Genomic DNA, 13,880 nt, shown 5'->3' with positions numbered 1-13,880 from the left:
CTAGCGTCCCGGCCCAGGGATATATGGGCCCCATTGCAATGTTACCTAATACAAGATAATGCGGGTGCCACTGAGGAGGTAGCCACTTAGAAGACACATGGACTGCCTTCATTAAGATTTTCTCCAATACATGCTTATGTCCTAGATGCAGAATATGGGAACCTGAGATGAGGCGGGTGGGCTGAGGCACCGTTCTACCCGGTACTGTGCAGCTATACTGGCGAGCGCTGGTTTGACTGTTCTGAGGATATGTGTGCTTTGGATGGTTTATAATGCACTATACACCCCGATCCTGCTCACTTGTAAGATGTCTCCTATTGTGGCAATGCATTATTGGTGCAAATATTGAGACCTGACCTGCGCACTATAGACGAATGGGTTGCTGAGCTCAGCGAAACCTTTAATGTATTACATGACTGATTCTGGTCACCTGATTTATGCATGTAATGTGGATTGTGGATTAATGTGTGTACAAGTAAATGCACTCTTTGACATTGTACTGTATCTAAAACTTTCATAAATAAAGTGTTAAAAAAAAAAAAGGAATAGATGGTATTCCTGTGGAATTTTACAAGATATTTGCACCCCAAATAAAATCCATCTTTCTTGACGTAGTAACTGCTATATTCAATGGAGGTTCCCCCCTGCCTCCTGGTCCAACGCCAAAATATCCATATTTCCTAAAAAGGATAAATCGCCCTTAGAAATGGGCTCATACAGGCCTATTACCCTAATAAACTGTGACTCCAAGGTTTATTTCAAAATGCTCGCAATACGGTATTAGAATCCCTGGTGTCAGAATGGCAGCATGGATTTGTTCCAAAAAAGAGCACTACCGAGCATATTCGGAGGGTTATCACTCTATTTGACTCAGCACAGCTGTCAGGTGACCCAATGTCCTTGATCTTGCTAGACGCTGAAAAGGCATTTGATCGGGTCTCCTGGCGGTTCCTGTGGAGTGTCATGAAGAGGATGGACTTTGGGCCTAGACATATGCAGGCAGTTCAGGCTCTATATCAGTGTCAGGCTTCGTCTTCCGATGTCTCCGGGATTGTGCCGTAGATATAGGGTTCCAACTCTTGATGTCCCCGGAGTCTGAATCATATATACACAGACTACCAGGATAATCAAGCGAGGGAGGGAAAGGAAGGGGACAGTGGGGAGGGAGATCTGTAAGAACAACAAAATACACTAAGTACACACTTTGAGGGTTGTGCAGGTAATCAAACTAACAATTCCTTCCTTTACCAAATCAGCAACGGCATGTTCCCTTTCCTACCTGAAAAGGAATATAAAGATGCCTCAACTGTAAGAAGAGAGTAGAGGAATCTCAGGGATCATACCAACTGTAAAGAAACAAAGTATACGTTGGATTTACTGGCGCTGTGGTTACATATCATCATGAAAAGCAGCATACCAAACACGGTCCATACATTTTCTACTGTTAGGTAAATCCCAAGATATGGCCTCCGGTATTCTCTCTTCTGTAATGGAAACAAAAATAAAAGATTGTGGAAAGAAAAGCAGATTAGGAACAGCAGATCCGGTTAATCTATCCTTAACGCTATCCGCACCACAGTAATGTTCCTGTATTCCTTGTATATGCCTGCAACTGATCGGCTGACCCAAAACCTCAGAAATGCGTGGGAAAGTTAAAACGTGGCTTGAGCCCAAACCATGTACTATCCAGCAATATGATATCCAGTGATTCCTGGATTAATCCAAATCCTGGTTATCCCACCAAAGATTCATGAAATCCAAAACAGGTAGATTCCTGTAAGCAAAACAGCAGAATGCCTGCCCTGGCCAACGTGGATAAGGAGCTCTCCCGTCCAAGAGAACTGCGACCAAAATCAGCAAGGAAAACAAACAAACACAAAAGAGGATAAGGAGCTCTCCCGTCCGAGAGAACTTCGACCAAAATCAGCAAGGAAAACAAACGAACACAAAAGAGAATAAACGCTCGTAAACGTGTTTCCTCTTGTCCGTCAATGTACTCTGTATCCAACCCAAAACGGGATACACAAGAGTCAGAAATGTTCGCTCACAAGTCTTACCGCGGATCCATAAGCCTCACCGCTGCTAGCGTCTAGGCGAGAATAATCGGCAAAGCCGGCTTCCATGTCTTGTTCTTTATTTCCTGTTTGTACGCGACTCGCGCACAATGGAACGTGCTCTCCGGGCATGATGGGAGATGTAGTCTAGAGCCCTGGAACTCCCTCGGAATCTCGATAAAGGGGTCAGCGTTACTAATACGTGAATCATGACAATCAGTGCCCGATGGCCTGTGTAGTGATAAACGGGAGGCTTTCTGAGAACTTTAACATCTCGAGGGGCACAAGGCAAGGATGCCCCTGCTCCCCCTTGCTTTTTTCCCTCTATATAGACCCCCTAATCAAGAAAATAAAAAAAAACTCGGCAATTTTGGCAGTGAGAACACAGGGAGTTAACACTGAGATCATGGCATACACTGATGACCTGGCCATCACCACCCCTGATCCTGAAAGTGCTTTTCTGGCACTGGCGGTGTGCAGCCCATTGCTGTTTTTTCTACATAAGGGCTCCCAGGAGCCTCCCAAGCTGACGAGCTTCTGGACGACGCACCTGCGTGCTGGGCAACGAGGCCCGTGACGGTTACGAGGCGGCCTTCTTTTCCACCCCTATTGACTTTCTCTACTGATGAGGGAAGATATCCCGAAACCCGGGCCATGTCCCGGGTCTAGAGATCGGGATAACAACAAGTATCTACTTGCACCTACATAGGTGAACCACTTACGAACTTTCAGTAATTCTTCGAACTTCAGGCACTACACATACCAGAGTGCTTAGGGGCGACCCGGAGGAGGGGCTAGCGGTGTGCGGTACATTGCCATTTTTTCTACATAAGGGCTCCCTTGAGCCTCCCAAGCTGAGGAGCTTCTGGACAACGCACCTGCGTGCTGGGCAACGAGGCCCGTGACGGTTACGAGGCGGCCTTCTTTTCCACCCCTATTGACTTTCTCTACTGATGAGGGAAGATATCCCGAAACCCGGGCCATGTCCCGGGTCTAGAGATCGGGGTAACAACAAGTATCTACTTGCACCTACATAGGTGAACCACTTACGAACTTTCAGTAATTCTTCGAACTTCAGGCACTACACATACCAGAGTGCTTAGGGGCGACCCGGGGAGGGGCTAGCGGTGTGCGGTCCATTGCTGTTTTTACCACCCCTGATCCTGAAAGCGCTTTTCTGGGGGTATGCACTAAATAGCAACAAAACACAAATAATAATTAACAAAGAAGTTAACTGGAACAACAGCTGGGTATTTGCAAAGGCCAAATACCTGGGGGTGACGATAACAGCCAACTTAGATGAAATCGTAACAGAGAACTTAGCTCCTTTGGCCTCCGAAACAAAAAAAGCCCTTAAACTAATTGATAACTTGCATCTGACACTCGTGGGAAGATGTAATGTAATTAAAATTACCTATTTTCCAAAATTACTCTATTACTTTCGTTCCATCCCACTGGAATTTAGCAAGGCTCAGTTACTGAAATTTCAGCAAATATTTACGCAGTTCATCTGGGCTTATGCGCAACCAAGACGGGCCATAAGACTACTGTCTCTTCCTAAAGAGCGGGGGGGCTGGGCACTGCCCAATATAGTACTCTATTATTGGGCATCAGTTCTGCAGTACAGCACCGACCTAATCTTGGAACACTCTCTTATTCCTGCAACCGGTCTGCCCTCTCCATTTTGGCTCTTGTTGGGAGAGGAGTCTCGCGGTTGTCCCTTCAGGAAGGTATCCTTTGGGTACTACAAGTGGGTCCGGTTTAAGACATTGATGAATTCTTTAAAGGTGTTTGGCAATATACGCGGAATCTATGGTCTTGGAAGGTTTAACCACTATACCCCTATCAGTTTGAATTACAACCTACCCGCCATCTTCGGCCTGAGCTACTTAGCAGACTGGTACAAGGCTGGCATTTTAAAACTAGGAGACTTAATCTCAAACGAAAGAGTTAATACTTTTGCTGACCTACAAAACAAATACGGTTTAAAAAATCAAGACGCCTTTAAATACATAGCTATTTATGACTTTCTTTCTCGAAAGGCTGGGGGACTCGCCGGGTTCTCTGAGGTTACATTTATCAATCTTCTACGGACTCCAGTGACGCCACGAATAGGCTCTATCTACACCGCCTTAAACATCGAATCCCCAGACTATCTACCCAGGATAGCGGACAAGTGGTTCACAAAACTAAGAGGCGCCACATAGTTTGTTTTTTAAATCACTTGAACTCTCCCAAAGTGACCTGCTGTCAGCAAAATTGCAGGTGCAACACTTTAAGACCACCTTCTTTCTATATATTAGACCTAGTAAAATCGCCAAATGGGGAACGGGTAAGGGGACTACCTGTCCACGGCGCTTCCAGTTTAGCGCCGATTCTATCCACATGTTTGCCACTTGCCAAAAACTATCCCCTGTCCTTCATGGAATACTGGAATTTCTAGGAAAGGTTATGTCTCAGGCTTTTGCACTAACCCCCACGACAATCATGCTAAGGACATGTGAAGAGCTCAGTAGGAAAAAAAGGAGGGGCATTGGTATTTGTAGCCATGACAGTTTGGAGGATCTGTGTAGCCTCAGCATGGATTGGGGCTGACCCACCTCCCTTCTCGCAGTGGCTAGCTAGGATAATGGCAACCTATCATCTTGAAAAAGCTCTGTATGCCAAAAAAGGTCACAAAGGGAGAAAAAAGGGTCTAGATTTTTGGGGGCCTCTCACCACCTGGCTAGCACAGCCTGATTAACTATTTTCTTTGTTTAACATTGTGGCGGGCGGTGCAATGAGCACCGCCCGCCACAATGTTAAAAATGGGGGGTGCGCCCACCACTGTGGCGGGCGCACCCTAATGCACACATCGGGACCCCCGCCCCTAAGGCGGGCGGTCCCGCGCCCGCCATCCTAATGGGGGCCTAGGACTCCTGATGAAGATGGAATATACAAAATCATGTTAGCTAAACAGGAAACTGAAATGAAAAAGATGACTCTAAAAGATTTACCAGAAGATCTTCAAAATACCGTAAACCCTGATGTATGGGATTTTACCGGATTAATGGCAAATGTTGATCCAATAAAAGTGACAGTGAAGGAAGGTGCAGTTTTCCCAAATACCCGACAGAATAAAATGAGCCCAGAAATGAAAGCAGGTGTTGTAGCAGAGTGTTTGATTGAGCAAGGCATTTTAAAAGAAACAATGAGCAGTCCATGTAATTCACCTATAATTGGCATAAAGAAACCAAGCGGAAAATATAGGGTAGTCCAAGACCTGAGGAAAATTAATAAGATTGTCATCCCAGATTGCCCTGTAGTACCGAATTCAGCAGTGATTTTGTATCAGATACCATGGAGTGCAGGACGGTTTACTGTAATTGATTTAAGCCATGCCTTTTTCTCCATTCCATTGCACCCAGACAGTACATTTTTATTTTAGTTTAAATTTGACGAGCATGCTTACGTTTGGAACCGTTTCCTCGATTTTTAACAAGATTTTGAAAAAATGTCTTGAATCTTTGGTGGTGCCAGGACAGTCTGTTCTGGTGCAGTATATAGATGACCTACTAGTTGCGTCCAAGACCCAAAGTGACTGCATTACTGATACAATCGCATTACTGAATCATTTGGCTGAAGGAGGACATAAAGTGTCACTTGAAAAATTGCATTTCTGTACCACATCAGTCAAGTATCTGGGACATCAGATAAAAAGAGGGGTTAGAAGAGTGACTTCATAAAGAATCAACATAAATAGAAACATGAAATGACCTGAGATGCAGAAAGCAATCAGGATGTTTCTTGGAGTTATAGGTTACTGCAGGCAGTGGATTGTGGGATTTGCAGTGCTAGTTAAGCCATTGATTCAAATGACAAAGAAACGGGCAAAAGATCCGGTAGAATGGGACGATGAAAGCATGACTGCGTTCCTAAAATTATGCAATTGCCTGTGCAAAGCCCCAGCATTAGGGATGCCTGATTATTCAAAATATTTTGCACTGTTTTCTGATACAAGAGACAGTTGTGCTCTTTCAGTCCTAACCCAGACCCATGGCGTAATGCGACATCCTGTGGGGTATTTCTCTGCCACATTGGACCCAGTGGCATCAGCATTACCAGGGTGCCTAAAGTCTATCGCTGCAACTTGCATGAGTCTTGAGCAAAGTGAATCCATTGTAATGGGACACCCTGTGACCATATATGTGCCACATGCAGTTGTGATTTTGTTGACACGAACTCGCACACAATACCTCACTCTTAGTCAGCTGACAAAGTATGAGCGAGTCATTCTAGTTGCAGAAAATATGACAATAGCCAGATGTACTATCCTGAATCCAGCAACCCTGTTACCTAATTCACAGTTCGAAGAGGTGAAAAATGAAGTTGAACATGATTGTGTTGACCTCACAGAATACAGTACTAAACCACGCCCAGACATACAGGAAGAACCACTAGAAGAATCAGAATATCAACTACTTGTAGATGGCTCATCACAGCACATGAGGAAGGAGGATTGAGTGCTGCTTATGCTGTGTGCACATTGGCTGGTATAGTCGAAGCATCCTATTTACCAGGAGTCAAGTCTGCACAAGTAGCCGAATTGATTGCTTTAATAAAAGCGTGCAAAATTGGGAAAAATTGGAAAGTAACCATTTACACTGATAGTCAGTATGGTTATGGGGTTGTGCATGACTTTGGCCAACTGTGGATGTAAAGGGAGTTCATGAGTTCTTCAGGAACCCATATTAAAAATAGAAAGTTTGTAAAGGAATTGCTTGAAGCAATTTAATTACCAAAAGAAGTGGCCGTGGTCAAGTAAGCTGCTCACCAATCTGGAAATGACAAAGTGGCAGCTGGCAATCGTTATGCTGACCAAGTTGCCCAACATTATGCTAAATACAAAATAGCAGTAAACAAGAAAATCGATGCATGTGGAATCAGCTGCCAACTTATGCTGCTAGAGGGAGTAGGAACATGGGAGGAAGTGGGAGATTTACAAAATGAATCAGAACAAAAAGAAAAGGAAGAATGGGAGAAAATAGGATGTCAGAGAAGGGCTGAAGATGGTTTCATAATTTACTTGGATGGGAGGCCTGTGTTACCAGACTGTATGCTTGCTCCTATGGCTAGGATGTACCACGGGGACGCACACCTAGGTAGAGATGCAAATATAAGACTGTTCAGACAAGATTGGTTTAAAACAAGGTTCAGGATTGTAGCAGAGTGTCACGCTGTCACTCACCAGAACCTACTTGTTTTTTCCAGTTTGTTTTCTTCTTTGTGCTGAATGTTCCTAAGTCCTCCCTGAACCAACCAAACTGGCAAAATTACAGTAAGACTTGTTGGTCTGTTTGATCCCTGGGGGAAAGGGGAATTGGAATGAGAAAACAAGACAAAACACTGGTTCCGTCTTTTGGGAAGTAGTGTAGTTGTTTTTCAACTGGAAGTGACTCTGAACTCCTTGCTGCGTAGATAGGTGCAACAGATTATGAGTTTTCAAGATTATGGAACAACTTCCTGAAGTATCAAGTACACTACCTACCTAATGAAGAAGAGCTCATGCACACAATTCAATATAGATACTTTATCTTGTATCTTCTATACTCACGAGAACCTTTAAAACATAGAAGTTTCACTGGTTATTGCTTCAAATTGATAAATAGTCCAGGGAACATTGACTTAGAGGTTAGTCTTGTTAATTATACTTATTAGGCATTAATCCATACCTGTTACTCCCAATGAGGACTTATTTAGTGTTCTGAAATTATAATGAGAAAACAAACATAGTACAACATGTACCTTCACACATAGAACAACATGTGCCTTTTCACAGAGCATTAAGTGGGAACTTTCAAACTGAACAATAAGGGCCCCATTAGGATGGTGGGCGGATTGCCCCCGCCGGACCAGCGGTGTTCACCGCCGACCCGGCAGGGGCAATCCGACCCCCCAGTCATATTATTATCCGCGGCGGAGGGAAAGACCGTCCTCCACATTTCCGCCCCAGTTGACTTGCGACCGGGCGGAAAAGGCTGCAATATGATGGCGTGTCTGTTTGACACCGCCAGCCATATTACAATGTGCATTTAGGAATGCCTTTCCATTGGCATTGGCATTGCCGCCACGGAAAGGCATGCGGAGTCTGCTAGGGGAGCCCGTTGCGGGCCCCCAAGGACTCCGGGGGGCTGGAGGTGCACATGGGGAGTACCTATGGTACCCCCCTGCAGTTCCATGCACAACATGGTGTCCATGGAAGTGCACAACATGCCTCCCTAACATTGTGGTGGGCGGTGCTGAGTGCACCACCCACCACAATGTTAGGGATGCAGTATGCGCCCGCCACTGTGGCGGTGGGTGCATCCTAATAGCACCCACGGGACCCCCGCCCTTATGGCGGGCGGTCCATTTTCACGACGGGATGGCGGGCGGACAAAGTCTGCCCGTCATCCTAATGGGGCCCTAAATGTTCCTTTGGAGAAGTATCTCCTTATTTCCAGGAAGTACTACTGTACATCAAATATTCGTTTCTTTGTGCACAATTATCAAAGTTTAATAAATAACAATGTCTCTTTTGATTTGCAAATATTCTTTCACCTGAGCGCTATATTTTGCCACTGTTAACTTTATGTGGTTTTCCATGGTTATTGCTTAAACATTGTCTTCCACTCTGTTAGGTCATCAAATGAGAAAAAACAAATGTCCCAAAGTCTCTTTCTTCAAACACAATGTTGTCCATAGCGTCAACAAAAATGAGGATGTTTAAATTAGATTACCGGACTTCTCTTCACTCAGCATGCTACGTTACCGTGATCAAATTAATCTCTCTCGTGTTTTTTCTCCTTTTGTTGCAGGGTTAGACGAATGATGTTAACATAGCCTCTGAAGCAGGAAGACTATGGCCAACTCTCCGGAAGGACTCAGGGACCAGGAGGAAGAAATCCAGGAAGAAGACGCTGGGAAGCAGGGAGCTGTTTCCAAGATGGCTCCACATGAAGGTAAGTGTCGGCGGAGTTTCCAAAGCGGGTGCGGAGCTTCCAGCGGTGACACGACGAAGCGAAGCACCGTTAGGAAGAGGGGGGGTCTTTTATAGTCTGGGCATACACAAGCACTTAATTAAAGCTGCGCTTGCACGTGTATACTGTTTGGCAGTTCAACTGCCGGGCTCACGTGGAAAACAGTAACATAAGCCTTCTTTACTCATTAAAGCAACAAGCACTGATACATACAAGATCTGGGCGAATACATGACGATACAAATGAATGAAGGTACTTTACCAAGGATCAAGTTAAGTGATTATAATGGTATTGACATTATAAGAGAACACAAATAAGTACTTCTGTCAATTCTTTCCCAATGATGAGGATAAAACCCTAACACAGAGAGTCTTTGCCAGAGATTTTTAAGATTTTCAACAAATGAATCCTGGTAGGAAAACTGTAGTTTGCCCCGGGAAAATTGGGAAGGCAGAAGGTCCATTCATAGGACTCCAACTTGATTTCATTCAGTTTCCTGCTTGTCGAGGATTAAAATATGTCCTTGTCATTGTCTGCCTATTTTCCAAATGGGTAGAAGCGTGCCCGACCAGAAGGAATGACAGCTTAACTGTAGCCAAACTCCTTTTAAGAGAGCTCACTCCTAGGTTCGGTTTTCCAGTAACGATTGAATAAGACCAAGGGTCTTATTTTAATAATAATTCGATTAATTTGTGAAGCATTCAAAATCAAGCAATAGCTGCAATGTGCATACCACCCGGAGGCTTCTGGAGTGGTAGAACAACTGAATGGCACAATCAAATCAAGATTGGGAAAGATGTGTGAATCTACCCGTTTGGAATGGCCTGATGCTTTACCTCTTGTGGTTAGGGTAATGAGGCAAGCATGTGTGCCAGGACACAAGCTGTTGAATATATCTGATGATTTGGTGATCAGGCACTTTTCTCACCTGCTCCAGGGGATGCCCTTCCCACAGGCAGCTCTCTCCCCCTAATACCCTTACCACCCCTTAAAACACCCATACCCCCTACACCCCTACAACACTTATATTAATACATAAACACACCTTAAATATAATTACCATTCATTGTAAAGGCATATGTTGTAAAGGCATATTCGTGAAGAAGGAATGCGTGTTAAAGGCACTGTGTGGTAAAGGCATTGTGTGGTAAAGGATGCATGATAAAGGCATTTCGTTGTAAAGACAGCATTGTAAAGGCTATCTCCTGAGATGGCTTTGCCTGGGACCCTGCTGATGGCTTCTTCTTCGAAAGTCATAACACCAAAAGTGGTGCCATAAGGTATTGGACCTAGGCTGGTACTTTTCAGGACTTGACCTCTAGAGAATGAGTGGAGACCGGGACCGATGCCGAAGCCACAGCCACTGATGTGGAATAGTTGGTCATATCCAACTCACCAGCTACCCCCGCTGAAAGGATTTCAACTACCAGAATTTATTTTAATCTAAATGTAGAGAGACTTCACCGAGGCTGACATCAAACAGTATCAGCTTGACAAGCTGAACTTCCTGGGTGCGACTTCGCCCGCTCTGAGCTTTCCCGCATTCAACACTGATGAAGCAAAGATGCCCGCCAGAGCTGATGTCCCACTCCAAGACCCTGCGCTTCACGAAGCTGCCATCGCTGAGTCCTCCATCAGACCCAGCTTGCAACCCGAATTGCCGCCAACCCGCCAACGAATAATTGTTTCCAGAAATCTTCTAAATCACAAACTACACTTTCCTCAAGGACAAACATTGTCACTGTAGCCAACCAGCAGTCACTTGCTGTAGGTCTTAACCTTTGACTTGATCTAGCGAGACCAGATGACCACAATTGCACTTTTAAGCACTCTTTTGACTTGAAACTTCTAAAAATGACATCTCAGGTTCCCGACATCCAATTTTAATCATTTTGGTGTCTATTTGTTTATTAAAAAGAAATCTATATTCTTATAAATTGCAGTGTTAATTTTATTGTGCTGTTGTGTCTACTTTTTACTGCTTTTGTAATGATAAATGCTTCACCATTTCTCTTTAGTTAATCCTGTCTGCTCGGTGCTACTGCCACCAACGGTTGAGCTCAATTTTAAATTATTGAGACCTAATTGAACCTGTTACGGAATTGTGACATTATTACTCACTAAGGACTCATATCCCCTCTACTTAATAATCCACACTCTCCCACCTGTGTATTACCTATAAAATAATGTGTACCACATACTGAACATACACAAAGATCCAGCTCATCAAAGATTGCCAAATGCCATCCAGAACCACATTTAACCAATTTGGCAAGTTCCTTGGAGATAAGAAATTTGATCAATGACTTGCTCAAACACCAGTCTGAAGGGATATCATGTGTTTCATGTTTTTTTACCTTTTGAAGCTTTTGAATGAATTCGTTAGAGGACATATCCACCCATTTTTTGCAAGCATGCTCCTATAATTAATTGACTGTGTTATAATGAATGGGTGAGTCACATAGGTTGTCAAAAAGATAACTGACCTAAAGTGGCCAGGATCCTTCTCTTTTAAATCCCCTGCCATGACATTGTGAAAGCATAATAGATCTACTGGTATTAAAACTCCTTCTTTTTCATTTAAATCTTAAGTTTCACCAGAAATATGATGATAAAAGTACAATAGATAAAAAGACAGTACATATCAAGTTACAAATGCATCACATTTTACATCAAATGGTATCATAAAAAAGGAAAACAATCAGTGACCTTACTAGTGTTAAAGTGCATATAGCGTGTACCCTCACAGGTGATTTACCTGATAAATTCAACAAAAAACAGAATAAAAAAAGTAGAAAAGCAATGGTTCTGCTATCAGTGCTTAAAAAGGGTCCTGAGACAGAATATTGAGTTGGAAATGGCGACTTACACAAATATCGAGTTAGAAATATCGTGATTCAGAAATATCGACAGTAAGAATATTGTGTCAAGAATATCGACTGTAAGGTAAGAAATATTGTTTTTAAAAATATAGAATTCATTAATAATGTTCGCAAAAATATGGATGTTTAAAATATTGATTTTGTAATTAGTATTATATATTTTAGTTTATATTTTAAATGTATGTGATATATATTTTTTGTATAAATATTGTTTATGTTTTTTAATATATGTGTTGTACATATGAGTTTCATTTTAAATTAAATGTTGGATTTTTTATTTCCGTAGTGGGTAGTGATTTTATAGGGGCATATGGTGGGAAGATATTTAATTATAATAAATTAATGATTATTTTTTGATTTATTTAATTTAGATTTTATAGCGTTAACTGTGAGAAGTAATGTATTTATAATTAATTATTAATTGATTGTTAATTAATAATAATTATGTGAATTAATTAATAATTAATTATGGCAATTGTGCAATTTCTTTAGGTGCAGGTTGTGGAGTTTTAGGGGTATAGGGTGGGAAGTAATTTATGTTTCATTAATTAATAATTAGTTAATTTATATTAACTAATTAATTGATAATTATGGTAATTGTCTGATTTTTTTTGGGCGTGGGTTGAGGGGTTTATGGGGTAAAGGATGGGAAGTAATTTATGTTTAATCATTTAATAGTTAGTTAATTAATATTAATTAATTAATTGAAAATTAAATATGGAATTTGTGCAATTCATTTTAGATGTGGGTTGTGGGGTTTATAGGGGTAAAGGGTGAGAAGTAATTTTTGTTTAATTAATTAAAAATTAGTTGGTCATTAATATTAATTAATTAGTTTATATTTAATTAGGGTATTTGTTTATATTTTTGGTGTGTGGGTTTTATTGTTACAGAGGTACGTTGTGGGGAGTAAATTAGTTTTACTTACTTTATATTTAGGTACCCATTACGATGTCAGGCGGATTGTCTCCACCAGGCTGGCGGTAGCCACCGCCGGCCTGGCGGAGGCAATCCGCCCGACACCGTTTCCCGAATTCCCCCCGCCATATTAGTATGGCGGGGGGACAGCGGCAGACGGAAAGACCGTCTGCCGCTTTTCCGCCCCGGTCGCCTTGCGGCCAGGGCAGAAATGGAATAATATGGTGACGGTGTCTAACAGACACTGCCAGCCATATTACGATGGGGGGAAACAGATGCCTTTCCGTGGCGGCGATGCCGCCACGAAAAGGTATGCGGTCTTCACTTTGGGGGCTCCCTGCAGGCCCCCAAAGTGAAGGAGGGGTGGGGGTTGCACACGGGGGGTACCTGTGGTACCCCCCCCCGCATTTGCATATGCAATGCGGTAGGCACTGCGCGGTGCCTGCCGCATTGCGTATGCAAATGCATGCAAGCATTCATAGCATTGTGGCGGGCGGTGCACCGCCCGCCACAATGTTATGAATGCAGGATGCGGCCACCACTGTGGCGGCCGCATCCTAATCCCACCCACGGGAACCCCCGCCCAAATGGCGGGCGGTCCCAATCCACGCTAGGATGACGGGCGGACAAAGTCCGCCCGTCATCCTAATGGACCCCTTAGTTGTTAAATACTATTAGTTTTCTAATTGAAAATATGTTTTAAATGTGTAATCAATTTGTTTATAGTTTAATTTAAACTGTGGGTTTTGGGGATTATTGGGTTAAAGTGTGGGAAGTTAATTTTTATGAGCTTTTATTTAAATAAATAATATTTCTCTAATTGGTAATTAATTATGTTAGCTAAGGAAGTAAAACATTTTAATTTAAATGTGTGTTGTGAATTGTGTGGTGTTATAGTGTAAGTAAATTTGTGTAATAATTAATGTTTTTTTCTAAATACTTTTTCATTACAAATCTGTATTTGTTTGGAAATTGTTTTTTATTTTATTTAATGTAATATTTGTAGGTATTTGTTTTATGTATTTAAC

This window comes from Lissotriton helveticus, chromosome 3_1, assembly GCF_964261635.1.
Source record: "Lissotriton helveticus chromosome 3_1, aLisHel1.1, whole genome shotgun sequence".
Taxonomy (NCBI): Eukaryota; Metazoa; Chordata; class Amphibia; order Caudata; family Salamandridae; genus Lissotriton; species Lissotriton helveticus.
Note: the sequence above shows the minus strand (reverse complement) of the source record.